Source organism: Harpia harpyja, chromosome 13, assembly GCF_026419915.1.
Source record: "Harpia harpyja isolate bHarHar1 chromosome 13, bHarHar1 primary haplotype, whole genome shotgun sequence".
Lineage (NCBI taxonomy): Eukaryota > Metazoa > Chordata > Aves > Accipitriformes > Accipitridae > Harpia > Harpia harpyja.
In genome coordinates this window covers 5226239-5243720 of record NC_068952.1, presented here as the reverse complement: position 1 = coordinate 5243720, position 17482 = coordinate 5226239, and the positions used below count along the sequence as shown (strand labels likewise).

Below are 17482 nucleotides of genomic sequence, written 5' to 3'. Positions count from 1 at the left end.
TAGGGAACTCCATGAAAGCAAAACTCATCAAGACTGAGGAGTTGGAACATACCAGAATCAAGGTTTCCCTGTGCAACTTCAGTTTAGCTTTTACAGTAGGATACAATATTATTTTTCCTTCAAGATTCCTGCCTCACTGAGTACACATGGTGGACCAGCCCCTGAGGTGTAAATAAGGCTTTGTAGGAGGCTTCCCATTTTCAGCACAGAAGCTCTTTGGCAAGAAGTGAACGGAGAAAATACTCTGGTAAGATGGGAAAGTTCCTTCACAGACTTATACACCCTTCACTATTTACCACATACTCCCTACAGATGGCTGACTTTTTTTAATCCAAACTTTTCAGAAGTTGTAAGTGTAGTCCTGACTTTCTGAATGATGAATTTGAGACTTGGTTTCTCAAAGTAGTTTCACATTATACTTAACCCACAGCTGGTTTACATTAGTGCAGAAAGAGAAACAGCTTTCATTCATATCGGAGCAAACACTCACTAGAACAGCCTCCATCTGACAGAAAGCCATCCCCATAAAACTGTTAGATAAACTGTCCCTGCAACCATCCAACCACTAAATCCACTACAAAGAGAGTAGTAGTAACCCATGGCCAGTGATGGCAAAGAAGTGAGACCACACTCTTCGGCTGCAGTTCACACACTGACCAAACTATGTATTCACACTGTTAAACTGTACCTTGATTTGCTGAGGAGCCAGATAGTATAGCTGCCACTGAAGCTTTGCCTTCAGAGTATTAGATAATACTATAAAATCTGATTACAAAGTCAACCAACTCATTTCAGATTTCTGTGTTCAATTTAAGACATACTTTGGCTTTCCTCCTTTTTTTATCCTAGTTTCCCCATTTGTAAAGTAAGAAGGGAAAAAAAAAAAAAAAAGACCATCTGTTAATCTCTCTGTGTTACAGTGGAGTAAGTTTGTGCTTGAAAAACATTTAAATATTGCTGTGGTAACTACAGCTGAAAAGTCCAAGGGTCCGAAAGCAGAGAGGAGGCAGTGTCTTCAAAACGAGAGACAGCTACTATGAAGTAAATGAGATATGGCAATACTTAGCAATCAATAAGCAAAATACGCTACCCATTATGTGAGCATAGTCCACTCCGTCCACTAGCATAAGTGGAGATTAAACAAAAGTTTAGTGACAGCCACGTACTGTATCACAATGAATACACATAAGCACTAACGTGAAGCCGCACACATAGTTTAATTCTAGTACTTATTTTTAGTACGTGGCTTTTTACAGCCACAGTTATGTTCTGAACAGCCTGGTTGTGAAAAGTTACATGACTTGTTCCGATCCTCACCCTGCACTTCTTACACAAGAGAACATTCTGGTCAAAGTTTAGCTTTGCCAGAGGGCAATTCTAGCCGAGACAGCAGCATGCATGCCAGTACCAACGGGAGAAGTCACAAAAGACACAGTAAACAGGGAAAACCACCCAACTACAGTCTGCAGAAACTGACTTCTGTGTACACGCAAGTCGTAACAGGAGACTCTACTTTTCCCAAAAGGAAAGATACTGAGGATGAGGTTATAACAACAAGCCTCCCTTTATTCCTCGAGGTGTAATAAAAACAGCAGTACCGAAACCAAGGTTTCGGGTGACGTACACGTTTCACACACTCCGAACGTCTCCTCGGACAAGCTCAAGCGCTTTCCTCCAGCGGCTCCTCCTCGGGCATCGCCGCGGCTCCCAGCCCTCCTACAGCGCGGCGACCATGCCTGGGGAGAAACGGGAGGCAGGTGAGAGAGCCCGGCAGGCCGCACCTCGGCGAGGAAAAACCGGCAAGGCCGGGCCGGCGGCGGAGACCCGGAGCCGCTGATCAGCCCCGCAGCGCCAGCGGCCCGGCCCGGCCCCCGCCAGGGGAGCACCCGTGCCCGCCCTCACCTGAGACGGGGCAGCGCCGCGGCGGGAGGAGGCTCCCCGCCCCGCTCAAGGGGCCGCCGCCCCGGGGAGCGCGGCCGCGCCGCCGCCAGCGCTCCGCGTCGCCAGGACCGCCGCCGCCGCAGCCGCCGCCATGTTCCCGCTGCCACCGGCGACCTCTGACCCCCGCCAATCACTTCCGGTCACGGCTGTCAAGCCGTTGCCATGGCAGCGCTCCTGGCCCCGGCCGCCCTTAAAGGGGCAGCAGCCACCCCGCGCCCTTCACACCCCACGCACCCCCGCACCCACTCCTGACACCCACACCCACGCTCCTTACGCCCTCACACGCCTGCGGTTGGCAGGCCCAGGGAGCGACCAGGTGGCTGAAGGAGCGGTGGGCCCGGGAGCGGCAGGCCCTGTCCCGCTCGGCTCGGCCCCGCTGCCCTCGGCCTCCTCTCCCCCAAAAGCCGGGACCACCCTGCGGGTCCCGGGCCGGGAGCTTGGGCCCCGGCTCGCCTGTAAAGGAGATTTCGACCGGGCTTTTGGGGGTACACGGGGCCATGCCGCCGTTCCCGTGGGGCAGCTGGTGGGAGAGGATGGCCTCCGGTGCTCGGGAGGAAAAAGCACTCATCTTAATTTAGTTATTAGCTAAAAAGGGACAATGATTCATCAGCCCAACGGTGCTGGACGGAGGAGGAAACCCTACTGCTGTTAGCCATGGATTTTGTTATAAAATAGCCTGTCGAGTGTGAGAGAAGCAAAAAACGATCGTGGCATGACTTCCACTGCCGTGAGGAGACGGTTTCTCTTAACTTTCTCTGAAACTGGCAATATTTTCAGCTTTTATTGCACCACGCTTTACTGCCGCTCACTGTTGACACAGTTAACCTTTTTATACTCTTTCCACATGTATGTTTTTATAAGGTAAACAAATCTGGTGAAACCCCCAATCCGAGAAGGAAAACTCCAGGAGGTTTTAAGTAAAGTTTTATGCTTGTTTAAAACCAAAGTGAGCCCATGCCCAGCTGGCTAGAGCTGTTGGATCAGGACCAAAGCGACCTGGGCTCTCTTTCTGACCCACAACAACGTGGGCGAACGTGCCCCTCTGCAAAACTCCTGCGAAATACAAATACCAGGGTAAAACCTGATCCCATACCCGTTTAGGGATATATTGCCCCATAAGCACTCCCCGGTGGGATCCCTCTTTTCTACTGCAGTTAGTTTTGAGGACAACATCAGCTCTTCTGAAGTGCCTACCATCATTCAGCATGAATTCATTGCCTTAATAAGTACCTTTGTGGAGCTGAGAATCATTCATCAGTTTGGTCAATACTTGAAATAAAAAATTAGAGAATGAGCCTTCTGGGAATCTCATCCTAATAAGTCATTTAAAAGTTGGAAATTCCATTGTCATCCATTTTTGAGGGATCTCATTTGTACATTGAGCCTGGAGAAGCAGGGGCTAAGAGGGGACTTAGCTGTTGTCTTCCACTGGTGGAAGGTTATTGAGAAAGTGGAGCCAGGCTCTTTTCAGAGGTGCACAGCAAACAGATGAGAGGCATTGGTTCCACATTGCAGCAAGAGAAATCCCAATTAGATATTAAGAAGGAATTCTTCAAAATGGGGATGGTCAAGCACTGGAATGGGCTTCCCAAAGACCTTGCGCAATCTCAAAACTAGTCTGGGCAAGATCTGAAGTGAAAGTACTTATAGCATCCCAAATCCTTCAAAATGACTTAGCTGAAGGGATGAAGACAACTCCCTGTTAGATTGCACTGTCTCTTGTGTCAGGACGCTGCTTGTTGGGTGATTCAGCTCACCTGACTTGTGCTAACTATAAAACAGGCATTTAGTCAGACTTAGTCATCAAGGTTCCCCCCTCTACTTGGAGGCAGCTCCAAAAAGTGACCCATTCCATCCTAAAATGGATGTTTAAGACAGCTCAGCACATGGGAAGATGAAATGGCTGACTTTTTGGTAGCACTTTTACTGCTCAGATAGTTAAAGCTAGGTGAAATGAATCCTCACTGGTGCCTCCTGAAAATACGGACAAGAGGAAGGCAAACTGCAGAATTTTAAGTAGCTAAGCGCAAGACCTTAGGATGAAAGAAATAACATAGACAGAATGGCCCCAAAGGGAACATGTGTCTTGGGCTGCCAGCCACTGACTCGTGGCCAGGCTTCTGGGCAGTCTCAAAAGTTTGAACAGAAATGGGGCATCTGCAGTGATGGTATCTGCAATAGGCCTCCTGGTACAACCCTGGAATGCTAAATGGAAAGCTGTCCCCAAATTATTACACTGCTGTCGTGTAGGGAGGTGAGAGAGGTGGAACTGCAGTCATATCTACGCGTGGCTTTTGGTATTTGTAGTGCAGGGAAGTCACAGCTCTTTTCATTAGTTTGATAAACTGATAATGGGCAAAAATGCATATGGCTAATTGTCTCTCAGATTGAAGCTCTCTGTATGGAAGAAATCTGTTCTAAAATGGGTTAATAAAATCTTGAAGAAAATTTTGTAGCTAAGTGAGGAGGTTTGGCACTCTAGCGTGTATCTCTGAGCAACAAAATGCAGGCCAGTATCTTACTGCAGCCCACTCTCTTCCACCTCCAGGGTGACCCTGGACAAATCCCTTCACTCTCCCTATCAGTGTAGTAGGAATAATGACACTTTCTTCTTGCTGACAGTGCTGTCAGTAGACAGTAATCAAAGTTCGTAATTTGATTAGAAAATGTGAAACACTATACAGGTCTCCTTCTTACAATGCCAACACCTGGCTATAGAAACTTCCAGTTAAGATATTTTACTTTTAATTCTGGATAAAACAATTTGCTATAACAGATAATAATGAGTAATTGTGTTCCTGTTTTCCTTAAGGACCTCAGAGCAATTTTTTGAGGTCTATCACATCACAAAGTCTATCCACTGAAGAAGAACACGACATCTTTTCAACCATTCACCATGGCACTCTATTAGAAAATACAAAGGAGAATTTAATTTTCAGTTGCAACTACACAGGCAAAGTAGATAAGCACCTTGTGCTTTACAGTCATATACTTAACGCTGAACTTGCTTGAGGTGAGTTAGTGTAACCGTTTTGTTAGAAAGCAAAAAGTCTGCTCAAGAAAAATACAGGCATTCATAATGCCTCTACAGTTTTTGTGAAAGTGGAAAGTACAATTTCTACAGCCAAAGACAACAGTGAGGGGAAGAAAAGAATGTTCAGTATTCAGCAAAAAGGAAGAATCCGGCTGACTGGAAATGTATGTGCATTTCAGAAGGCTTTGTTAAAAAAATATTAAGGTAATGGCTTTACCTCCACAAAAATAATGCCATTTGAAGCTGAAGCCAAGCTTTCGACATGTTCGAAATAAAACAATATAGATTTAATTTAGCCACAAAACAATTCCTGTGGGGAGAGCTGGAAGCAGCAAGGCCTGATTTCCAACAAACTTGCTCCCTGTATCCCTCAGCCCACCTCCGTCCCCTCTTCATTAATTTCATCTCCTCCCCACACCACAGCCAACAGTCCTGCAAAGCAAGACGCAGTAGGTGCGGGTTGGCCAGTGAGTACCAGCTGCCAAGAGAAACAATAATGTTTGCTCAGTGGGGGCATGAATTTAGTTCTTGCTCCTCTGGCGTGCTGTTTGAATTAACAGATCTTGTAGGAACATGATTGTTTCTGAGACTACTGCCCTTCAATCAAATCTGAGCGAAATTCGTCAAAAAGGTTCAAAAGCTATTGCAGGGGGACTTGCAGCCAGACTGAAAGCCAGGGTTGCCAAATAAGCAATATTCATGTGGAAGAACAGGCTGAAAAAAATAAAGAGTTGACTACAGTGCGGGGGGGGGGGGAATCAATGAAAACCTTTTTGGAAGGGGGTGACCTTCAAAACGATTCAGACTTTCTAGTTGTGCTAGCACCTGAGAAACAGAAAGTGAAAACAGGAAACGAGACAAGCTACCATCCATCCACTGACAGGATTTGGAAGTATATGGAATGACGAATTTAAGATGTTGATAGTAACATAGGAAAAGGGAATTTTTTGGCTATAGTAGCAGTAGGCTTTACAAAATGTTTTTAGTGATGTGATTTGCAGTGGCACCCTTCCATCCATCCGGTGTTGGCATAGCTCAGTGGGATGACAAGTGGCATCATGGAGCTCATAACAAGCCGCTAAGAGAGGGGAGACAGAGAGGAGGGGAAAGCATTTAAAACCAGTATCACTAACAACAGCAGTATGCCTAAAACATTTTGGGTTTTAATCACTATTGCTTAGTTCTGTGTTTTACTGATAGACTAAGTCCCCTTGGGGCCAATATCTGAGCTGAGGGAAATGGCAGACCATGTGGCACTCAAAAGAAAAGATAAGCAATATGGAAAATATCTTTAAGTAGCCAGTCACGCCTCCCTAGAACTGCCAAAAACCAGCAGAAAGAAAACTCATGTTCTCCTGTTCCTTGCAAAAGCCTCAGTCACTTGAATGAGGAGACTCTCCAGGAGCTCCTGTTGCTAAGTGGCCTGGGCTGTGCTTGCATCAAAAGGTTTTCAAATTGTGACCCACAAGGTACTTGTGGGTCTGCCGAGAGCCTGCTCTTCACATGGCTATTTCCACCTCCTAAATCACATCAGAACGTGTTAAATGCTTTCCTAATGTACCTATGCCATGTAAACAATCGCAGAATTAGCCCCAGAGATGTTATAAAATGGTAAATTGAAGGAGTGGGAAGAAGAGGAAGAAGAAAGAAAGGATTGTGTGACAGAAAGGGAAAGATGAGAAGGGATCATAAATGCAAAAGGTGGGAGGTCATGAGACGCTCTCCCCAAAGACCTCCTCCCCAGAGAGCAGTGCAGATACCATCATCAGGGCCTCTACTGTGTTTTCTCCTAAAATCCTTTAGGATGGCTCTGCCCTAATCCACATGCTCTGCCCTAACACTCCTCATATAGCTCATTTGCCAAAACTGCGGTGCTCCATATCCGCGTGGATTTTTTCCTCTCTCTTGGGTTTTCTAAGCAAATTTCACTGCCTGTGAGAAGAGCTAAGTTACTTGATGTCTGGATCATTCACCTTCCCGCCTTCATTTTCCTACTTTTCTGGAGGTTTCGAGAGAAGGATGAGACAAGCCCACATAAGGATTTTCACCTCTCCATCTGCTTGCAAAGGAAACCAGATATCTGAGCCCACATACTCTCTCAGGTGTGGAAATTTGCTAACTGTTCATAACATGCCTAAGCTGCACTTGTTAAATTTTTTCAGAAACAGCAGAAGTAGAAAAGGGACCTTGACTCAAAGGGTATCAGCACAGCAGTGAGCAGAGATTACCATCACCAAATCAAAACAGGGGAGGCAGTGACAGCATGGAAAGCTTGCCCTGATTTAAGCTGGTATAATATTTCTGGTGCCAGTAAGGTAGGTGTATATCTCTAGAGACAGACTAAGCTCGTTCTTATGCACAGCCCCATGAACAACAAACAATAAAGGCCACTGTTTACTACCTTACAAATATAGTAACTGGCACAGGTGATATAATGGATTTAGCTGATTTGGGAAACATTATGAGTTTAAATGTTTTTGCTATCAAATTCAAAAGGCATCTGCAGGTATAACCATGAAAGGCAATTCAATAAATTACTGGGTTTTTTAAACTCCCCAAAGCTAAAGAGAAGATGGATTTAATTCAGAAATGTTTATTTGATTTAGTTGCTGTTTGGTTCACAGGAGACTCCCTGCAGGGGCAATAAAAACCAAGGCTGCCTTTTTTATAGTGCAAAGATTTTACACTGCAGTCCTCTCCAGTCTTTTTAAACGTGCCCCTCTCTTGTTTCAAATACTAAGAAATTCCATTCATCATGACTCAGAAATTTCAGCAATGGAAACGATCTATTAAGCCCTATGATCCATCTCCTGAGCAGTGCAGAATTGCTCCCTATAGTGCATTCGTATTTTTAATATTTTGTCCATCAAGTTTATAAGGTCACATTACCGAAGTGTTTTAAATCACATTTCATGTTTGTGTAAACAAATACATGGTTGTTGCATTTCGGTGTAATTGCTCTTACAGATATACCAGAGAAAGGAGGCAAGCAGTAGCCAGGATAAATGGCAGGTGCCAGTATTGGGGCAGGCGGTGGGGGGGGGTGGGTGTGTGTTAAATGTGATCAGTGCTGCGCACAGTGGGCTTTCAACTATTCCTCTTGGAGAACGGTCATTCTAATGTCAGTCATTAGCAATTTGCTGTTGGTCACTTGGGAACAGCGTGTTTCCTACAAATTGCTTCTATTAGTCACCAGTTCTTGTCTAAATAATTGGCTATGAGAGAGAGAGCGCCTGTGTGAGACAGGAATTAACAGGATGGCAGAATGTATGGGTACGTTTTATAAGACACATACTTTACATTTTTTGAATGCCAAAAAATAGTGGAATGGGCTCAGATCTCTTTTACGCTGGGACCAGGCTGGAGCTGCACCACCTAAGTCCATTGGAGCTGTTTGAAGAGCCAAGGCTAACGTACATGAGATCAGTATCTGGCAGCAATACAGCAGTACATTTGCTTGTCTCTGAAATGCAGCCCCCTCTGGCATGCAACCTGGCAGCTGTTTCACATAAAATGGTAAGGATGCGGACCAATATCCTTCAGGAAAGGAGGAAGAGAAAGAGGAAGAAGAGCATGGAGAAGTCTCACTAGTTTGTACCCTTCGGATTCCTATCACCAGCCCGTTCAGTGAAAGCTCCTACATGGTGGTGGTGTTAGCTGAAGTACCTTCAGCCTTTTATCTCACTGAAAATAGGTCTTTTGGCATGACAGAAAATGAAAGAAACAAAAAAATTTTACTTACCTGCTAAAAAAAAATGCTGTGGCAGACAAAGCAGGTCAGTCAGTAGCACATCAGCATTCAGCTATGTCATTCTCCTCAGGAACTTCAGTCTTCCCACCACACCATCTGAATACATTTTACTTTAGGTTACTACTTGACTGCTCTTATGGTCCTACTATACTTGATTTGTGAAAGCTGACCCTGAGAGAGTGTGGGGATAAAAGCTTACAAATATCCTCCCGATAAAACTCATATCATAGTTATATATGATATATATATCATATATATATATCATATCATAGTTATATATGATATGTTTGTTGTTGATGGGGTACTTTAGAGACGCTAGGAAAAGGGGCTTTGAGATCATACAAGTCATTCCGGAGCCTCCAAAAACATATATTGGGACATTCCAATGCAGGCATGTTCAACAGGGGCATGGAGAGAGAAGCAGCGGGACCTTTGAATCCAAAGCTGCCGTTCCCTGGACCGATGCAGAGGGGACTGGATGGTTATTCCCCAAGGTCTGGGTAGGAGCCTGAGGGGGATACTGGGAAATCGGAGCTTAATTATTGCTGTCACGGGAGGAGGCAGCAGCACCGGGACAATGGATGGGGGTCAGAGAGGGGACAGAGGAGCCAGCCTTACGTAAGCCATTTCTCAAAGTTACACAACGGAGAATAGTAATAACACTAATGCACTTTTATAATGCATTCCTACGGAGATTTAAAATGCCTTGGAAAGGTAAGTAAATATTATATCATAAGGTGGCAGATGGAGAACCTGGAGCAATGAGGAAATAAGTGACTTCTTTGTAACTGTAGGGAGAGTCAGAAGTGCGGTGGGGAGCAGAAGTAAGGTTTGTGGAGCCCTCTGAGCACTTGGTCACAGCCTCTTAAATGCCCAGATCTGCTGGACAGGAGGAAAGCTGGCAGGTTAGGAAGAAATTTTCCCTAAATCAGGAAACAAATCAGAACAGAGAAGCACATTTTTCAAGATGGGAAAAGATGTTTGGTGAAAACAACAGAGAAGCATTTTGGGTTCCCAGGATTTTATTACCTTTTCTAGTGTGAGCCAAAGGATCCTATCCAAGTTTCCAGAGATTATTCCTCACAGGAAAAGCAAAGCCCTAATAAAGGACATAGCAATTGCACAGTAAAAACAACAATAATAAAAAGATGTCTTTTGTTTAATCACCTGGACAGATCCAGTGTGATGCAAATAAAGCACGGAATAACAAGCTCCAAGAGACAGGTCACATTTACAGGGGCTCTTCAGGCCAAGGCAGCAAAAGTGAGGCAGAGTGAGGTGCTGGTGGGAAGCGAGGAAAGGCAGCGCTCCCAGTAGCACGCGTCTGCTTATGGTCTTCATGGTCAAGCTGCTGTTTGTCATCAGCACCAGTGACCCTCAGGAGTTTTCTGCCCTCCCAAAAAACTGTTCAAACCACTTGTTGATTTCCCAGTGATAACAAGCCTGCCACCTCTCCTTACTGCCTCCCTGGGCTGGACTAGTCCCTTCGGGGTTACCATGGGGGCAAGTGACCCAATCTTGGGAGCAATCACTGGATGCAGAGGGACCTCCATCCTGCAGAGGATGCGTCCTGTGCCTTCGAGCACGTCTGCCCCATGTAACGAGGAGTGCTGCCATCACCCCACTTGTCCCTGGCCACGAATTGCTGCGTGCCGAGGACAGCCCCTGGCTGCCGCTGGGCTGGACTTAGAGTTCTTGGTCCACCCCAGCTGCTCTGCCTCCGCTCATCGCGTCCAGTTGCCCTTTTTCCGCCTGGGCCATTTGTTGTCCCTGCGCAGGCAGAAGACCTCCCTGCCTGCCCTTGGGTGGCTTCAGCTCATGTGCGGGAACCCCGGGCAGCTCCTGTGCCCTGTGTCCTCTCTCCTGCCTGCAGTACTGCTGTGAGCAGGACAGGTCGTCCAGGAGAAGTTTTAGCTGGGGAGATCAGATTATGTGCTTCAGGATTTTCCCTGCAAGACAGAAATTGAGCCTGCGTCAAAAACTCGGCTCTCGCTCCTCCTGGACTGAAAGGAGGGCGCAGCCGTGCAGCCAGAGGTAATGTTGTACAGATCTGTACAACTAGTCCTGTGTTTTCTGTGTTAGTTTAGATTTCAGGGACTTATGAAAAAATGTCCTATGAAATGCAGTAACTAATAATAAATTTCTCCAACTGCAACATTTAGCAACCGTTCATGACTGCCGTGTTCTAACAGGTCAGTGAGCAGCCAGGCGTTACCCCCATTTCTGGACGGGGAGACCTATAGAACAGGACTGTTGCTGAAGATCGCTTCCTCTTCCAGAAGGGGTGGTGTGTGGCCTCCCCCCCCGTTATATTCCCTCCACGGGCAATACTGCTGCCAGGAAGAGCCATGAACTCCCCTGGGTGGGAGGAACGGCACGATGGGCACATCTCCAGATCACCCTCCCTCGCTCGCTCCTCGGACAGGATTATCTGTGGGTTCAGAGGCGAGCAAGGTAGAAAAGCGCCAGCCATCTCTGCTGGAAAGGCTGTCCATGTGGCTGCCAGGAAGAATTTGGCTGTGATTACATGAAAGCCAGTGCTGTTTGGTCAGTCCCAAGCTGACGCTCTCCTCTGCTCTGGCTCATCGTGGACAGGATCCGGCATTCTGGGCGAAAGTGAACGCAGCAGCTGAGGCTGGCACGGAGGGGACAGAGCCGCCTTCAGAAAAAGCATGTGGCTTTCCAAACATCTTGCAGTCCAAAGCAAAACCAGCAGTTCTGATGTGCTGTGAGCAATAAACAATGAGCTTTGTCAGCATGTCTAGAGGAAATGATAATTCCCGGAGTGTGGATGATGAAATGTTAACCAAGATGGAGGCTTCGGATAGCATTGTGGTTAGGAAAGCATATGTGCATCAGTGTGGAAGAGCTGACACTAAGGCAAAGAGCCCTAACTAAGGCATAAGATCTTCCAGGTCTCTCAACTTACTCCGCAGTGGTGGTGTCTCCTGTTCCCTGCGTAAAGTGTAAAGCATTGCTAACACCGAAAGGGAGATTTACACCGTTGTAACCAGCACCTGAATCCGCCCCTCTTGCTGCATGGCTCTTCATCACCTACCACTCAGCACTCAGGCCATTCAGCCCTCTGAGACGCACAGGTCTCGGTGCAGGTCAATTTACTATTGAACATGCATTACGAGATTGGCTATCTTTCTTTTCCATTCTTGGTACTAATAGGCAGCTCTGATTGCCCTGATCTTTTCAGTGTAATATAAAGCCTAATGAAATCAGTGGGAGTGTTTTTATAGGTTACGGTGACCTTGACAGAGACCTGGTAGCCCTGTGCTTAAATATTTGGCAAATCTGTTGCATAGTTTCAAGACCAAAAAGCGTCAAGGTGTATTTTTCTCCTTTGTTTGGAGGATGTTAAAACTATCCACTGCAAACCGTGTGGAATGTTTCCAGTCACACCAGTGATGAATAGCATTGACATGCATGTATTAGCAGAAAATAATAATAAATAGAATCGGAGAAAATGATGCAATTATTCACAGTAATAATGTTAATTCCATAATATCATCACTGTAGGGGTCTGTTGCAATAAATAACCTTGAGAGTTATCTTAGTGTGTGTGACAGAGGACATATGTGCATATGAGATCTGATTACACAATAACTTTTTCCCGATGTGCCTTATGAAACATGGAACCTTGATCTCACTCTCCAGCCACCCATCCTGGGGTTGTTTTAAGAAAAATGACATTCGGTCCCATTTTTCAATGCTGGAGAACAAAAAAAGACTCAGTGTTCTGCTATGGCTAGTGTTACCCTCAGGCATTTCTGGCATGTTTCCGTTGTAAATTCATTTTATATGTGGCCAGGAAGTACAACATCTTGTTGCATCATGTAAGAAAATACCATATTTCTTCCCTGTTGCTCATTCCCAACCTACAGAAGCATCTGGTGGGAGCATGTCAGAAGATCTGTCATTAAATGTAAGAGTTTCAGCCCACAATACACTTTTGTGCCTGAGTCTCATCTTGAAAGAACAAGGTCAAATCATATTTTACTTTTCTCCCTTTTTAACTGTGACTTTGTATTGTGCTTCTCTCTTTTGAGCATGACAATGATTTTCTTTTCTACCAAAAACTGTTTTTGCACTGTCACTTCTGGGCAATTTGTTTTTGGATGGAGATAAAAATTAACACTGCTGCTTTCCAGGAAAATCCTAGCGCTGTTAAGTTTCCACCAAAGCCTGGCCCACAGCTTAACATGTCCAAGTTTTGAGGCACCCTTAGCAAAAAAATACAAAATACTACACAAGGAAAAGTAATAAAAGACCGAACATTCCAGTTTGCATGAGTGATACTCCAGGGCTTGCGATGATGGCTAACCACACTGTGGCATTTGCTAGAGGGGCACATTTGTTGGAGAATATGGAGGCTCATCTTTAGTGTCATAAACATGGCCTCTCTCCCACCTCTTGTTCCTTTCTCTTCCTCCCTCTCTGGACCAAGCCAACATTTGCTTCGCCATTCCCATCATTCTCACAATGGCAACCCCAAAAAATGTCTGTTGAGTGTTAGGAGGAAGGTAGAGAGCCATTTACACAGCATAAAAATTACTTTCATTGCTCCTACTAAGCCAAGGTCCAAGCCACATAGTCTTGCGCGCTGTCTATGGGCACAGTACCTGTCAACTCCCTGCCCCATACGTACAGACCTGGAGCTCTATGGTAACAGAATCGGATCGTTTCTGCCATGCTCGTCTCCCATGACCTGCCCATTTCTGTCTCCACACCTTGCCTCCCGCAAGGGTCTCTCTGTCACCTGGTTAATCTGGGAACTGAGGCGTGGATAAGACAGGTCGCATTTCCCAGTGATCAGACTGATTCCTCTGACATAAGCCTCACACTCATAATAGAAGCAGGAAAATTTGAGAAAATACATCTGATGTAATTAGCGTAACCTTTCTGCCAGGTGGTTAAAAGCAGAGAAAAATGTCTGGATTTAATATACCCATGGCCCCCCTTGATAAAGAACTAAATTCCAATCTCTACTTAGAAACCTGAGAAAACTAAACATACCCTCCCTGAGAGCTCTTAAAGAGATGGATTTCTACCACTCACTTGCATTCCCAGATCTTTATTAGGCAAGAGGGAGCGCAGTCATAAAGCCAGGCAAAACCAGCAATGGCAATATACATCCAGATAATGAGCAAAAGATCCCTCTTTTTCAGATCTGTTGGCAGGGGTCCACCACCCTCCCTTCCCTCTCTCTAGTGAAAAGGTCCCCCAGGGAGAGCCCCACGGCTCCAGCACCTCACCCGGGGTCAGGATCAAGGAGCAGTCCTACACAAGGCAGTGATGGAGGACCCCAACTTTGCTGCCAGTGCTACGGTTAGAAGAGCTCTCAGCTGCCTGCACCACCACCCAAAGACCTGGTGATAACACACGCTGATGCCCCACACCACCCTTGGGATGAATCAGGCCAAGTGGCACGGAGCTGCAAGGCAGGAATTTAGGTAGCAGAGTGCCATCAACCCACGTCCAGTTATCAACAAACTGGTGTTGGAGTATGGTCTACCCTCTTGCACTGCACCTTCTTTTACCACACTCTTACCTCCTTGTAGAGCCTACAGGCAGAGGTGGAGGAAGAAGCGTTATACCAGCCTGCTTTATGGCATGTTCTTAAAGCAATCCAGGTATGCGAAGGACAGACCGCTTTCCTTTCCCGTGCAACTGTGATGCTGCTGCCTCCGAGACACTATCATAAAAGTCAGATGTCCACATCAGTACGTCCTGACCACAACGGTCCTTAAGGCTTCTGGGTCTCAGGTGGCTGGAAAGGAATAACAGTGGTTTCCAAAACTGTTTTATCTTCTCAGTTGTGCTTGACTGGGAGGTTGCATCATCCCATTTTGGATGGAGGAACCTCACCTCTCCTGTCTGTTGGGTTGCTGTAATCTGCTCTGCCCAGTACTATAATTTCAAACTATTTGGAGGCTGCTGCTTCATGCTGACTAGGTTGTGCCCAAGGCAGTATTTACCATGAGAGGTATTTCTACATGTGTGCCATCATTTGCAACTGCTTATAAATGATTTGGGGCTGAAGATGTAAATGTTGATCTTTGGTCTGAAATGCCTAGATGATTTAACTTGTTTAGTCAACTTCAGGAGACTGACAGCTTTTTAATTACAAAATCTACTGCTCTCCCCTTCCATTCTGTCTTAGTGGCTCTGTTCGAAGTTTACTAAAAAAACCCAAGGGCTGGGTACTAATTCAGTTAGCTCTAGGCTGGATTCTTCACACATTCAGCTAAGTTCAAAACTAAGCATTACTCTTAGAGATGAAGCTGTGGAGTTAGAAATTATTGGGAAGGTGTATGCGGAAAACCCCTCAAAGTGTGAGGGATTTGGATGTTTTCCAGGTTTTGCATATTACAGCCTTTTGCCTAACTAACTTATACTTTGTGCCTATCCAAAACCTAGAAACATAATCAGAAAACCTAAGAGAATCCTTCTGAGACCCTTTAAACCTACCTTCCCTGGAAGAAAAAGGAGGTACTTTCTCTTTTCATGAAATTCCCCATTAAAACAATACATGGCCTTGACTCCAGAGCAAGAAGCAGCAGGACAGGAGTCAGGACTGAGGGAGGAAACTACATGGAAAAGACAGAGATAGCCCAAACAGCAGCAAAGAGGCAACAAGAATTGTCCATGGGCATTTATCCAGGCAGATTCGCTCATCTCTGCCTCCATTACGTGCGGCTGATGCCCAGGGGAAGCGGTCAGAGCGTTACTCAATGTTTGGATAACACATCCAGCCATTCTCCTGGCTGTCCAAACACATCGTGTGACATGGACAGGGGTAAGAGAGCCTGTCTGGACAGTTTCAGCGAGGAACAGGACTCATCTTTCCCACCCGTATTGAGACGTTTCATTTTAGTTCTGTTCTTTTCTCTCTTTTTTTTCCCTTTTTCCCCCCCTTTTTTCCCAAAGGTGCCCATCCAAATGGCCCTGCGAGCTGCCCATGCCGTGTAGCTGTTGCCTGTTGAGCAGCCGTCAGCTGGCAGGAGGCAGTGGGGCAGCAGTGGCTGCCGTGACCTCTCCGCTGTAGGGTTTGCACAATGCCCTGGGAACTCCTGGAATGGATGGGAATGATGTACACAGGAGATATTCCTGGGGTCATTCCACACCACGGGAGGAGCCTGGATCGCAGCGGTCCTGTTAATTTCTTTCATTCATCTCCGCTGAAGTCAACAGTCGAAAGCAATTTTAAGCACTTGGATCACAGAATATATAAATACCTGTACTCTGGCTAGCTGTAACAATTCAATGATAAGTATGACTCCCTGGTGAACGAACAGGATATCACAGGCTTGTTTTATCTTCCAAATGGGTCAGAGTTGAACCTTTTTCTGGATTTCCACATTCATTTTGTCTTAACAGGTTAGGTTTTTACTTGGAGAAGGCATTGTTATAGTTCTCAGACTCACAATCGCAATGGAAACACCTCCAGATCTTCTGACTATATTTAAAATAAATTTGTTACCACCTGCAATTTGGTTCCACTTTCTAATGAATGCCTTCATTTTTATATATAGATATAGTTTAGGCTTATATATTCAGCATGTATTCCACATATGTAGATCCAGTAACCTTGAATCAATATGTATCACTTCATGACTACTTTAAGGGGAATTAAATTAATTAACCTTTATAGGCAATAATGGCCTTTCCTGTGGTATCCCTCTTTGTGTACCATTATCTGAAATAATGAAGTTATACCCTTTGCTTCAGACATACTATTTTCAATAACAATATAGGCTTCGTTAGAGACGATTTTAAAAGTCAATAATATCTTAAAAGAAGAGCAATTTTGCATATTTTAAATTGGTGTGATTCTAGCATTTTTAAAAATTTCAACAGCCATTTACAAATGCTGAAAGTTTCATATGACGGCTGGTTGAAAAATATGGAAAATACTGAAGTGAGTTCAAGAGTCAGATTATTTTGGCTAGTGTGACTATTTCTCTAGGCCTTAAAAATAAGGCAGTGGGATAAAACAAATTCTGATCTTAGCATTAGACTTGTAGGCAGAGTGTAATATGTGTGTTGTTCTTTCCAGTGTATTTTGGCGCTTGTACTCCATATACAAGGTGTGTATATATATATATATATATATATTTATACACACACGGCCTCCACTTTCCTTCACTTGCATGTTCAGTTGAGCTGTGTTTGGACTTCAAAGGCCATGCATGCAAGCACACATGCATGTGTACATACACTGACATAAATCCAGCTCCGAACATGCACATACAATAGATGCATAATTTGTGCTTATATTGCACTTGCTGCCTTGCTGAAGTCTTTCAATCAAAGATCTCAAAGTATCTGAAAGTCATTTCAGAATCAAATATCACATGGGTGTAGCCATGAGCTGCTGGTATACCTTGTCCCTCTTCATGTATTTCACTAGCAGTGTGCTCAGTTCTATGCCTCTCTGTATCCACACTAGACACATAAAAATTAAGCCTCTCATCACTGTTGCAAAGTGATATATTTATAAGTTGCCTAGTGAAGTGAGCTGATTCCCCCAGGTCCTTGCTGGTTAGCAGGGCTAGGAGCGACAGCCAGGAGTGTTACCGTCCTGAGCCATGTACTCGTCCTCAGAGCAGGTGATCTCTCCAACATCCCATTTTGCCACACACTGCTCCTTTAGATTTTCATATCCTGCTCATCATCCTGAAACAGAAGGAAAGACATCTGAAGGACCCTCAGCTCCAAAATGGGTTGCTCAGAACCTCCCAGGA

At 45.2% G+C, this 17482-nt stretch overlaps 1 protein-coding gene and 1 long non-coding RNA gene across 8 annotated transcripts in view; both read right to left on the bottom strand.

Moving 5' to 3' along the window:
• The window catches only part of LCLAT1 (lysocardiolipin acyltransferase 1), a 125007-nt gene extending 122947 nt beyond the window's left edge, over positions 1–2060 (bottom strand). For 4 of the 7 annotated variants that reach the window (XM_052805652.1, XM_052805651.1, XM_052805649.1 and 1 more), the window contains exons 1-2: positions 1903–2060; positions 1625–1736 (exon numbers count right to left, since the gene is read on the bottom strand). The gene's annotated coding sequence lies outside the window, so the exon portion shown is untranslated. Of the gene's footprint in view, positions 1–688; positions 706–1598; positions 1737–1902 lie in introns of those variants that run through there. The other 3 variants (XM_052805653.1, XM_052805654.1, XM_052805655.1) reach the window with 2 other exon arrangements.
• Positions 2061–9032: 6972 nt separating this feature from the next.
• Positions 9033–14758, bottom strand: LOC128150127 (uncharacterized). Its single transcript, XR_008237941.1, has 3 exons — positions 14287–14758; positions 9756–11452; positions 9033–9649 (listed from the first exon to the last, which is right to left on the bottom strand). It is a non-coding gene; the product is annotated as an uncharacterized LOC128150127 (long non-coding RNA).
• Between the last annotated feature and the right edge of the window lie 2724 nt (positions 14759–17482).